At 44.8% G+C, this 13086-nt stretch overlaps 1 protein-coding gene, 1 non-coding gene and 1 pseudogene across 10 annotated transcripts in view; 1 reads left to right on the top strand and 2 right to left on the bottom strand.

The window, feature by feature from the left end:
- Positions 1-13086, bottom strand: part of SHLD1 (shieldin complex subunit 1) — a 95156-nt gene that overhangs the window by 61187 nt on the left and 20883 nt on the right. The window lies entirely within an intron of this gene.
- LOC116740322 lies at positions 7876-11346 on the top strand (annotated as a pseudogene).
- Positions 11223-11329, bottom strand: LOC116741069. Its single transcript, XR_004346043.1, has one exon. It is a non-coding gene; the product is annotated as a U6 spliceosomal RNA (small nuclear RNA).

The raw sequence follows: 13086 nt of genomic DNA, 5'->3' as shown, positions 1-13086 counted from the left end.
AGTTTTTAGCTATTATGAATAAACATGCTATGAACATTCATGTACAGGTTTTTGCACAAATCTAAGTTTTCAGTTCTCTCAGATTAAATGTCCAAGAGTGCAATTACTGGATCATGTGGTAACTGCATGTTTAGTTTTATATAAGAAACTGCCAAACCATTTTCCAGAGTGGCTGAACCATTTTACATTCTCACCAGCAATGTATGAATGATCCAGTTTCTCTACCTCCTCACCAGCATTTGGTGCTGTCATATTTTTTAATCTTAGCATTCTGATAGGTATCATTATGGTTTTAGTTTGTATTTCCCTGTGGCTAATGATGTTGAACACATTTTCACGTGCTTATTTGCCATTTGGATATACCCTTCAGAGAAATGTCTCTTTGTGTCTTTTGCCCATTTTCTAATTGGATTGTTTATTTTTTTCTGTTGAGTTTTGAGGTTTCTACATACTCTAGAGATACTGGTCCTTTGTCTGATATCAGATTTGCAAATACTTCTCCCAGTGTGCATCTTATCTTTTCATCCTCATCATGTGGGTTTTCAGAGAGCAAAAGTTTTTAATTTTGATGAGGTTCAATTCATCAGTTTTTTGGCTGTTGTATTTTTCGTTCTACCATTTACATTTGCTTCTTTTTCTAATTCTTTGCTGAGATTTTCTATTTTTCATTTATTTCCAGAGAATTTGTAATTGATTGTCAAGCATTTTTATGTTGGTTGCTTTAAAACCCTTGTCATTTAATTCCAAATCAGTGTGATTCATCTCACTGTTGGTGTCTGTGACTGCTTCTTCGTTCAAGTTGTGACTTTTCAGCTCTTGGTTTGACAGGTGATTTGGGGTTGTATACTGAACATTTGTCCACTATGTTTAGAGACTATTCATTTAGAGAATCTTGGTCCTATTTAAATCCTTCTTTTTAGCAGGCAGCCATTCTCTTTAGGTTCAGCACTCAGGTTCTGGTCTGCTTTCATGCGCTGCGGTCTAATTTTCAGAAACTCTGCTGTTCATTGTGGTTTGTCTGGTGCTGCTGAGGCCCCCACAGGTCCCTGCTGGTATTGTCTGAGGGCCTGGCCTGGCCTATAGGTGTTCCTTGGCAGGGGGAGATCTCAGGCCCCTGGGCAGACTTCCCAGGCAGGGCTGCTTGTTGACGTGGGGTTCCCCTTTACAGTGCCCCCCTCTTTGCTGCTCCCCAGCTGCCAGAGTGAATGTGGGTAAAGGAGGGGAGTCTCAGCCCCATGAAGATAAAGGGACTTCCCAGGCTGGGTCACTTGCAGTGTTGGCAGAATCCCCGTTTGTGCTTCCTGGATGCCTAGGTCTGGCTTAGTAGGGGAGGGGCATCTTGGACTCAGTGGAGGAGAGCACTTCCCCTGGTCACTTATTGCTACGGGTCTCCTATAGGCTCCCCCTTGCTGGGTGCTGGGTTCTCCTGATGATGTTGGATAGACAACCTGTCAATCATGGGGTGAGAGGAGCCTATGTGACCCCTTCTTGTTTCTAGAGGTAGGTCAGGGTGCACTGGTCCTGGTCACCTTATCTATGCTGTTCCTTCAGTCCTGGGGCCCCCAAAACAATTCATCTTATTCTTACCACTGCAAATGTTCTACTTTGGATGCCACTTGCGTTTCCAGGGTGTATAGTTGTACTTAGCAGAGAAAAGCAGGGAGAAATAGGTCTACACTATTTTATCAGATTACAAAAGATTTTTAAAATATCTTACCTTTTAATGCTCCTATAATTTCATCAAATAAGGCATATTTAAATCCTTTGATCTTATCTTTTCAGAAGAAAATATAACATTTGGCAAATGTGCAAAAAAAAAAGTCAGATAGCATTTTTTATATCTGTATTCTACCCTGTAATCAATCAAGCAAGATATGTGAAAAGGTGTCCTCAAATTATATAACATGTGCAGTAAATAGGCCTAATTAATAAGTCATTTTCTCAGACTTCAAATGAGTAAAATAATCTCTAACAACTTTGTTCATCTTTGTTTTAAGATGAAAAAACTCTGCAAAGAATGAATTACAAAGGCTTAACACATGGTACATTTAAATTCTTTTTCTCTGTAAGGCTAAGGAACATGAAAAAAGTGGCCACAAGAGGGCAGCAGACTCAAACTCTGCCCCATAGCAAGAGCCTGCCAAGCACGTGTCCAGGCTCCAGACCCAGAGTAGCTGCTTAAGTATTACTGGCTAAAAACACAGGATATTATTTTAACCCATTCTCCCCTTACACTTTACGTCTAAAATGGCATTGGTCCATGGATAACGTCCTCATCTTTTTATCTATACTGTGCTTAACATGCCCCAATATTTTCCAAAAAGTTCTTTGTAAAAGAAAATTCTGGACATAACAATTACTGAATACATTGTAAAGAAATGAAGTTAAACCGCTTTCCTTGTTTGTTTTTAGAATTTATTTTAATTTTCCACTCGTTTGTATTATTTTGTAAGCAGGAAAAAACTCACAATACTATAAAATATAAGAATACAGTTTTCTTAATAGCTTTAAAAGACTGTCTTTAGGGGTATCCTTAAAACTGTAATCTCGGGCTTCCCTGGTGGCGCAGTGGTTGAGAGTCCGCCTGCCGATGCAGGGGACACGGGTTTGTGCCCTGGTCCAGGAAGATCCCACATGCCGCGGAGCGGCTGGGCCCGTGAGCCATTGCCGCTGAGCCTGCACGTCCGGAGCCTGTGCTCCGCAATGGGAGCGGCCACAACAGTGAGAGGGCCACTTACCGCACAAAACAAACAAACAAACAAACAAAAAAAACAAACAAACCTGTAACTGCAGGCAGAGTGCACAGAAGTAAACAAGTCTCTTCTCCCACAGCAAGTGTCCTTGACACTCAAAGGATGATGAGAGATGGTACAGATCACAAATAGCATTCCTGAGCCTTAAAAATAATTCTACTCGGGCTTCCCAGGTGGCACAGTGGTTAAGAATCTGCCTGCTAATGCAGGGGACAAGGGTTTGATCCCTGGTCCGGGAAGATCCCACATGCCGCAGAGCAACTAAGCCTGTGTGCCACAGCTACTGAGCCTGTACTCTAGAACCCATGAGCCACAACTACTGAAGTCAGCGTGCCTAGAGCCCGTGCTCCGCAACAAGAGAAGCCACCACAATGAGAAGTCCGCGTACAGCAACAAAGATCCAATGCAGCCAAAAATAAAGAAATGAATAAATAAATTTATTAAAAAAAGAATTCTACTCAAACTGTTATCACCTCTACTGACTATTTAACATTGTCTACAATTTAGCAGGCTAAAATACAGAACTATATGTATGTATGTATATTTATATTTTTTTAAGGGATAGAAAAGTCACAGTTAGAAGTAGTCTGTAAAGAGGGTCTCCAAGGAAATAGGAGTTGCCAGGTCACTATGTGACTTTCAGTGACTTTCTTCAATATCCTGGAGTTCAACTTCCCCTTGAAGAAAATGAGACAACTAGGAGACCTTGGTAGTTTTCAAACCTTTTTTTTTGGCCCTGACATCCTTTCTTCCAATGAATAATTATCTGGAGGATGAGCAAGAGTAGAGAGTCCAGGGCTCACTACTGTCTCCCAGTCCTGACCTGTAGCTCTCAAAAAGCTGCCTGGAGCACAGTTTGGGCACACTGGCCCAGAAGCTGTACCATTCTCTAACTCTGTGGGCCTTAATCATGTACACTTAGGGTTTACCCTTCACTCCTTGGGTCACACAATTAGGACACATTGCTACCTTCCAACAGTGGCAAGAAAAGAGTTCAAAACCCGTTTAGAACCTGAAAATTAAGCCTAGTTGGCTGAATCTGCATAACTCAATCCAGGAAGTGGTAACAAAATGCAGAGATGCATTGCCATGAAGAATACTCAAACTTCCCAAATAAAATCCATCAACTTGATATGTGATAGGAAGTTTCAGATATTGTTCTATGATTTCTCAGAGAATTGGCTCATCAGTCTCCTTCTTTCCCTTCCTGAGTGTATCTTAGGTCCAGTTTAGAGGAGGCTCTGTCATTAGCCACTAGGTTGGGTACTATTTAATGCAGCTATAAAGAACATGTCTTTAACATTATTTCCACGTCTGAAATATACCCTGACTCCTGTTTAAAATGACAACACCACATCCAAAATTCTACAGTTATTATGTAAATTCTATTTTAAGATTTTGAATTTAAGAGCTTATAATTTCTTATGGAAATAAAATATTCAAGAACTACAAATGGATACCACATGAATAGCAGAAAGGAAAAAGACATACTTATCTACTCTTAAAAAATAAATTCCTTAGATGAAATGCCTAAACACACAGGTTATAAAATGGCCTTTGAAGATTGGGATGTTGACAGATTCCAAAAGAATAAGGAGCATCAAACCACCATTTACTTTAAACTTATAGCCACTTGTCAGCAGGGCCTTTAATCATCTAAGACACTGTGTTTAATATTCAACTTGCTGTATACACTCAACTAATTTCCCCAACAACTGCTCTTAGAAGTTCAAGTTGGAGGAAAGGGCTGAGGTTTCCCACCTCCACCTGCAATGTCAAAGCAACTGCAGAGGAACACTGTGTCCTGCATTAGAATATATCTTGGGTGCTCTCCAGGATAAAGGTTTGCAAGGGCTCTGATGAGACAGGCCACATGAGCTACCCAGGGTTTATCAAGCTAGAATGGTACACACAGGACTGCACCTCCAGGAAGCCTTTGTGACTTTGAGTTTGAGAGGTTTCTCCAAGACTATTTGCCATTTCACTCTGCACTTTCATTCTGTTTACTATATGCTTTCTTCAAGCCCAGTAATGAAAGAGAAAGGAAATGTGTATCTAAGAGGCAGGGAGTTCAAGTCCATCAACAAAAATGTACTTGGGACTAACTGACAGGTTGAATTCATCAGTCTCTGGAGTAGACTGGAGCTAATCAGGGCGGGGAGAGCACACTTCAATGAGGGAAACAATGCAGCTGAGGCACCAGGGCCTGACTCAGCATAGAAACAGGCCCGACTGGAACAGCAGGCCTGTGTTAATGAGTACTTAGACACCAGCAGGGGCTTGTATTCAGCTGGTGTGCCCCTGCACAGCCTTGCCAGTTGTTAAAATATTGCAATACTGTTGAATTGGTTGTTAAATATTTTGAACAAATACCCCAGACATCATATTACACAGTCCTGAAAATGAGGCACAGGAGCCTTGCGAGGAGTTGGCAGGAAAGTGAAGTGGACCAGGACATCTCAAGGGGATTTAAATAGAGGACGTGAAGCCAACTGTGTTTCGGGAGGACCTTCTTGGCGTGTGGCTCTTCTGCCTGATCTCCCCAGGAAGCGCAAAGGCGGGGGTTTCACAATCCTGTGCTTGGCCAAGGTGATAAGTTGTTGTTTGCTCCCAGCAATTCATAGGAAGTGGCTAATCGGTCACCTCAGGACAGATGAGCTCTGTTTATTTAGACAGAGCCTGGCCTCACCTGCCTTTGGTACCCAGACAGAAACGACCAAGGCTTTGAGGTTTTTCTAATGCTCTCAGATTCTTATCAACCCGCGCACTTCTTGGAAAGCACTCTCAAGCCTCACGTCCTTTGCCACGAATCCCCTCCCCCGGGGCACGGGCAGTGAGGTGGCAGCTGGGCACAGCAGATAAGGGCAGAGGAGTATCTGTTACGCTCCCGGCACCTGAGCAGGAGCAGTTGGGGTGGAGGTCACGGCCGGAGAATGAGGAAGAGTCTTGCGTGAGGTGACGAGGGAGGAGGGAGAGCAGGGCCTTCTTCCAGAAGCTGGGTCAGTGACAGGCCCACAAAAGAGGCAGATGCATGGTGACATGGGGAATCCATACAAAAGGAGCCAAGTGCAGTGAGTCTCAGGTTGGATGCGCCCAATGCTGGGCGACCCTGGTGACTGCAACTGGAAATTTTTGACCATTCACCAACCCCTAGAAGAGCAATTTCCTAACAACACACAGCAGCAAAAAGCAAACCAAGAATGAAGTTGGCTTGGGAAGTGGATGTGTTGAGAAGCTGAGACAGGATGGCCACCATCAGGACACCTGCAGAAACCAACGTGCAGATAGGCCGGGTCTCTGACAAACTAGGGATCCAGAGCTATTGGACTAGATTAAAACATGGGCCAAAGTCTCCAGACGGCTGGTGAGGGAGAGAGCCTGTAACCACAGGCACCTTAGAACATGCAGCGAGGGGAGGAAAGCGACTCAATTTACAAGTAGAAAGTGAACCCTCAGGCTCCTGGACAGTCTGAGAAACACGTGGTGGAAGATGGTCAGCGCAGAGCCCATTGGCTGGGCACTCAGGGCAGTGACTCCCCCAGAGGTTAAGGCTGTCCATCTCAAGTTCATGGCTTGGTAACGGCCAGACTACCAGTGACAACCTAAGTTTACTTTGTAGAAAATCTTCTCACCAAAGGCAGATCTAGAATGTTTACAACAAAATAAACAGCTTTCCATGTAAGCATCTCCTACTGATGTCAGAATGAAGTCCTTTTGTGGTGGATAAACCTGAGCCCAGTTATTTCCATTTAGCGTAAACTCTCAGATGTGGGCTGTTAAATAAATGGATGGCTGCCTCCCATTTGACCCCAGCATAATCCTTGCTCCCATCATGGCTCAAACATACCATTTCCACTTAGTTCACAGGAACCTCTGGGTGATCTGGTCCATTTTTAAAACAGTCACGAGTATTGTCAGTAATAAATGGCATAACCTACAAAAGTACTAGAGTGGCCGGGTGTACAGCCGAAGAAAATTTTTGAAAATATTTAAGTCTGAATAAAATAGTATCAAAACCTAATATTCCTCCCTAAAATTACCCCCTCCCAAAATGAGTTGTTTGCTCTATCAAGCTAACGAACTTGCCTACATTTATTTCCAGCAGCTCCTTGTCCCAAGGGTATCATCAGCCCCTTGGTTACTTTCCAGGTTAGAAAAAAGCAAACTTGTCTCAAAGTATGACTTAAAATGCTGCCTTTGGATTCGCCCCAGCTCTGCCATTTAATTAGTGACACTGGGCAAGTTTCCTAACCTCTCTAAGCCTCATGTCCTCAGGTATAAAATAGGGCTAATTTCCATTTTTCAGGTTTGTGGTAAAAATGGAATGTGGCAAAGGTTTGTGAAACACTAAGCGTGGAGCCCAGCAGCACAGAACCTGATGGGCAGCAAGCCCTCCACAAACAGAAGCAATCATTGCTCACCCATTCTAAGACATTCCAGAACGCTGTTGCGCAGAGAGAAACGCCCAGGCACAGAACCTTCCTTGGGGGACTGTGTGCAGCCCAGCGGCAGTGCTGGGAGTGCTGCAGAGGGTCAGGCACAGCCACGGGCGAAAGGCGGGAGATGGACGCTAAGGACAGTTCCACTGGGAAAGGTCAAGCTCCGGGGTGGGGAGGGAAGGGGAGTGTGAGAAGGTGTGGGGGTGGGAAACCCAAACAGGATGCCTTTCAAGGACAGCAGACAGGCAAATCCCCAAATCTCTCTCCTACCTGCCCTGATTCCAGAAATTGAACCTCTCTTTTAGGTTAAGGCTCAGTACTCTTTAAGAACTGGGACTCCAAAAGCACAGAGGCGGGTGACTCATCTGTGTGTGTATGTGTTTGCCTTGACAGAAGCGACAGAGTTTAAGCCGCTGCACAAGAGTCTATAACTTACTTTACCCACGACATATATATATATATATTTTATTATTTTATTTTATTTTATTTTTTTTGCCGTACGCGGGCCTCTCACTGTTGTGGCCTCTCCCGTTGCAGAGCACAGGCTCCGGGCGCACAGGCTCAGCGGCCATGGTTCACGGGCCCAGCCGCTCCGTGGCATGTGGGACCTTCCCGGACCGGGGCACGAACCCGTGGCCCCTGCATTGGCAGGCGGACTCTCAACCACTGCGCCACCAGGGAAGCCCCACGATATATTTTTTTTAATATTTATTTATTTATTTGGCTGCGCTGGGTCTTAGCTGCGGCGTGCGGGATTTTTGTCACCGCGTCCAGGATCTTTGTTGCAGCATGGGGGATCTTTTCTTTAGTTACAACACACATGATCTTTAGTTGCGGCATGAGAACTCTTATCTGTGGCATGTGTGATCTAGTTCCCTGACCAGGGATCAAACCCGGGCCCCCTACATTGGGAGCGCGGAGTCAGACACTGGACCACCAGGGAAGTCCCACTTTGCACATGTTAAATGGCTGACAGTTCTGCCGTGTCTCCATCAGTTACACATTTTGACTTTTCTTTTGGGAGGCAGAGGAAATCTGACAATCTCCTCCTCCAACACTGAACATGCTATGGGGCTAAATTCAGGCTTTGAAACTGAGGAGGACCCTGTGGGGCTCCCGGGCATGGAGACTTTTCTGTCCCCCGTTTCTTGTGAGCAAGACTCCGGCCTCCATAACCTTCCCTGAGTTCCAAAGGGCAGATTTGAACTGTTGCTAATCAAGGAAGGAGCAGCCAAGAAACCACCTGAGGCCAGATTAAAGACCAGAGAAGCTCATCAAGATTAGAAGATCACCTGAGACCCTGCACACACCCTCATCTTGTCAGCAACCCCACCCTTGAACTATTGCTATAAACTCCTCATCAAATCCTCCCAGGTGGGGACACATGGTTTTTCAAGACAGGAGCCCACTGTGTCCCCCTTTGCTCAGCAAAGCAATAAAGCTATCCTTTTCTACTTCACCCAAAACTCTGTCTCCAAGATTTGATTTGGCACTGGTGTACAGAGAGGCTGAACTTTCAGCATCAGCTTCACCTAATTCAGTGCTGCCTATGACTCCCAACCCTTATACTGGAACCTTCCAAAGTTATCCATAAGCATCCTTAAGCTATGTATGTGCATGGGGAGTGGGGAGGGGAATGGAGACACTTTATGTTGTGATCAACTTCAGCCCTAAATAAATGTGGGCCTCTCTCGTAATGAAATAATAACAGCATTTACTCATCCATTCTTTCTTTTTAATTTTTGTTTTGTTGTTGTTGTTTTTATTTTTACTCATCCATTCTTCATACAGTACCTGCTATCCTGGAATTTATGTTCTAGTTGGGGGAGACAAACAAATAAATTAACAATAAAACACATAGGGTGCCCAATGACACTAGTGCTGTGGAAAAGAATAAAGCCAGGGAAGGACATGATGAGGGAGCATCAGCAGGAGAGAGGCAAGGCTGGGCGTCTCTGAAGGGTGAGCATGCTAGGCAGCAGCCCAGCCTGGTGTGGGAAGGATGGGTGATGGTACAAGGTGAGGTCAGAGAGGCCAGGCCCAGGGCCCCAGGGGCATGGGGCCAGGTTAAGTCCTCTTAAGTTTGGCTTAGGCTCTGAGTCAGATAAGAAGCCACCAAAGACTAATATAATATGATTTACACTTTAAAAGGATCCTCTGGTCTCTGTGTTAAGAAGAAACTGTAGGAGTGAGGAATCAAGATGGCAGACTAGGAGGATGCGGAATTCACCCTTCCTTACAAGTACATCAAGAATACATCTACAGGTGTGGCCCTGTTACCTTGGAGAGCTGAAGGGGTCTGGAGGTCCTGTGACGGTGTTCTGGGATGGAGATCTAAACAATATAAACATTAAACAGTACAGGTGCCTCAAGTCTCAGGGAATTTCAGAATGACTGACACTTCTGAAGCTGTTACAAATTTTGAAGAGATGTTTGCCAGTAGATTCATAGAAGATGACAAAGAGTACCAGGAATACCTGAAACGCCCTCCTGAGTTCCCTCCAATTGTTGAGGGATGGAATAGCAGAGCTGGTGGGAACCAAAGAAATAGAGGCAATCAGTTGCAAGATAACAGACAGTTTAGAGGCAGGGATAGCAGATGGGGGTGGCCAAGTGACAATCGATCCATCAATGGCATGGACAAACCTGGGGTAACAATTACTCACAGCACAGACAAGAACCTTACTATCCCCATCAATATGGACACTATGGTCACAACCAACGGCCTCCCTATGGCTACTACTGATAGAAATGTCAGCAGCTTTTAGTAAAACCATTTACTCTGTTAACATGACAAAAATTTATGTTGTATTTTCTGTTGGTCATAGTTTTACATCTGATTGTAGAGAGTGGATTGATTTTTTGGAACTTGAGAAAGAAAGAAAAAACAAAAGAAAAGAAATGAGAAGGGCCAGCATCCCTGGCGGGGAAGTCAAGGTGGGGAGAGGTTCCTGCACTCAGAAAAGCCCATTCATGGCGGGAAAATCAGCTGGGGCAGAAAGGGACCTTTGGGGAATTGGAGGTGAACACAGCAACCGGTCTGTGGAAGGCAGGACAAAGTAAGAACTACATACATGGTCCGTGCCACAGCCCTGCGCACCCCAGCCTGAGTCACGTGTCTCCTGGTGTGGAGGGGGCTGGGTGCTGGAAACTGGGGTTTGGAGAGTGGACCCGGGGAGGACAGCGATTGGCTGTGAAGAGACAGCCTGAAGGGACAGGAGTAAGGAGCTCCACAACAGGGGAGGTTTTTGGAAGAAACCCAGGCTGCTATAGAAGCAAGGTAACATTGTTGAGTGGCACACAAGGAGAGGAGCCACCATTGCAACCCCCTTCCCCACCGCTGGCCCCTGCCGCCACGGGCACTGGGAGGGACTCCCACCAGAGCGAGCATGTCCCAGTCTGTTGCAACTTCCTGCCAGTCTCTGTCACCGCAGACACTTTACACGACCCAGTTGTGGCTGCCTTATCCCTCCACAGCCTGAGTAAGTTCCCCAGTCAGCCTGGGTGCCTCAATCACTGCTGCTTTCACCACCTCTCGCCTGGGTGGGAAAAAGACACCTAACAGTAGCCCACATGCAGAGGTGGGACCAAAACCAAAGCTGAGCCCCAGGAGCTGTGCTACTATGGAAGAGGAACGGAATTCTCTCTGTGCAGTTGCACGAGCTGTGGATTAAATCCCTGTGATCTGCTTGGTAAACCCTGCATCTGAGGAATATCTGAATGGACATGTGCTCCCACAACTGAGACCAGTCTAGCTTTAGCAGCTGAGGGCAAGTACATGTGGGAGATGGGCCAGGTCAGAGTCTGAGCTGCTCCCACAGGGCCCACAGCAGGTCCAGAGACCTACCTAGAGGTATTAGAGGGCCTCCTGGGGAGGGAGGGGTTGGCTGTGGCTCACTGTGGGGTCAAGGACACTGAGAGTGGAGGCCTCAGGAAAATATTATTATTACTATTGTTTTTCTATTTTTAAATTAATTTTTATGGGGTATAGTTGCTTCACAATGTTGTCTTAATTTCTACTGTACAGCAAAAAAGTATGGAACGCTTCATGAATTTGCATGCCATCCTTGCACAGGAGCCACGCTAATATTCTCTGTATCATTCCAATTTTAGTATATGTGCTACCGAAGCAAGCACTCTTTTTTGGTTTGTTTGTTTCACTTTGTTCTGTTGTTTTCTGTTTTAATTTTATTTAATTTTTAAATATATTTTTTACTTTTCTATTTTTACTTTATTGTGGTTGTGTGGTTTTTTTTCTTGTTTTTCCTTTTGTTCTTTTTTTTAATCATCTTTGTGTATTTGCTTTATGTTATCTTTGCTTTTTTTTTTTTTTTTTCCAGCAGTATGTGGGCCTCTCACCATTGTGGCCTCTCCTGTTGTGCAGCACAGGCTCCGGACGTGCAGGCTCAGTGGCCATGGCTCACGGGCCCAGCTGCTCCGCGGCATGTGGGATCTTCCCGGACCAGGGCACGAACCTGTGTCCCCTGCATCGGCAGGCGGACTTTCAACCACTGCGCCACCAGGGAAGCCCCATCTTTGTTTTTAGTTTGCTTTCTGTTTTTGTTTTGTTTTGTTGTTTTTGTTAGTTTTTTATTGTTTGTTTTGGGGTTCTTTGGTTGGTTGTTCTCTTGGGTTTTTTTGTTTGTTTGTATTTTCTTTTTTTCTGTTTGTCTGTTTGGTTTTGCTTTTATCACTTGTCTTGGGTTTTGCTTGTCCGCTTATTTTCTTTTCTTCTTTTTCTTGGCTGTGCAGCTTGTGGGGTCTCACTTCCCCAGCCAGGGGTTGGGATAAGAGTGCCAAGCCCAGGATACCGGACCACCAGAAAACTCCCGGACCCAGAGAATATTAGTCAGCATGAGCTCTCCCAGAGGTCTCCATCTTGACACTAAGACCTGGCCTCACCAAACTGCCTGCAGATTCCAGTGCTGGATGCCTCACACCAAACAACCAGCAAGACAGGAACACAGCCCCACCCATTAGCAGACAGGCTGCCTAAAAGTCGTACTAAGCTCACAGACACACCAAAACACACTACCTGACACAGCCCAGCCCATCAGAGGCAAAAGACTCAGTTCCAATCAACAGAGTGCCAGCACCAGTCCCTCCTACCATGAAGCTGACACAAGTGCCTGGACCAACCTCACCCACCAGGGGGCAGACACTAGAAGCAAGAGGAACTACGACCCTGAAGCCTGTGGAAAGGAGACCATAAACACAGTAAGTTTCACAAAATGAGACAACAGAGAAATATGTTGTAGATGAAGAAGCAAGGTAAAAATCCACAAGACCAAATGAATGAAGAGGAAATACGCAGTCTACCTGAAAAAGAATTCGGAGTAATGATAATAAAGATGATACAAAATCTTGGAAATAGAATGGAGGCACAGATTGAGAAGGTAAAAGAAATGTTTAACCAGGACCTAGAAGAACTTTCAAAGAACAAACAGTGATAAACAATACAATAACTGAAATGAAAAATACACAGAAGATAGAATAAGTGAGCTGGAAGATAAAATGGTGGAAATAACTGCTGAGGAGCAAAATAAAGAAAAAAGAATGAAAAGAAATGAGGACAGTCTCAGAGACCTCTGGGACAACATTAAATGCACCAACATTCGAATTATAGAGGTCCCAGAAGACAAAGAGAAAGAGAAAGGGTCTGAGAAAATATTTAAAGAGATTATAGTCAAAAACTTCCCTAACATGAGAAAGGAAATAGCCACCCAAGTCCAGGTAGCACAGAGAGTCCCATACAGGATAAAGCCAAGGAGAAACATGCTGAGACACATGCTAAATACACAAAAAAATATTACATACAAAGAAAAAGTATTAAAAGAAGCAAGGGAAAAGCAACAAGTAACATACAAGGGAATCCTCAGAAGGTTAACAGATGA

Source organism: Phocoena sinus, chromosome 15 (assembly GCF_008692025.1).
Source record: "Phocoena sinus isolate mPhoSin1 chromosome 15, mPhoSin1.pri, whole genome shotgun sequence".
NCBI lineage: Eukaryota > Metazoa > Chordata > Mammalia > Artiodactyla > Phocoenidae > Phocoena > Phocoena sinus.
The sequence above is the reverse complement of the archived record's forward strand: the minus strand, read 5'-3'. Positions and strand labels throughout refer to the sequence as shown.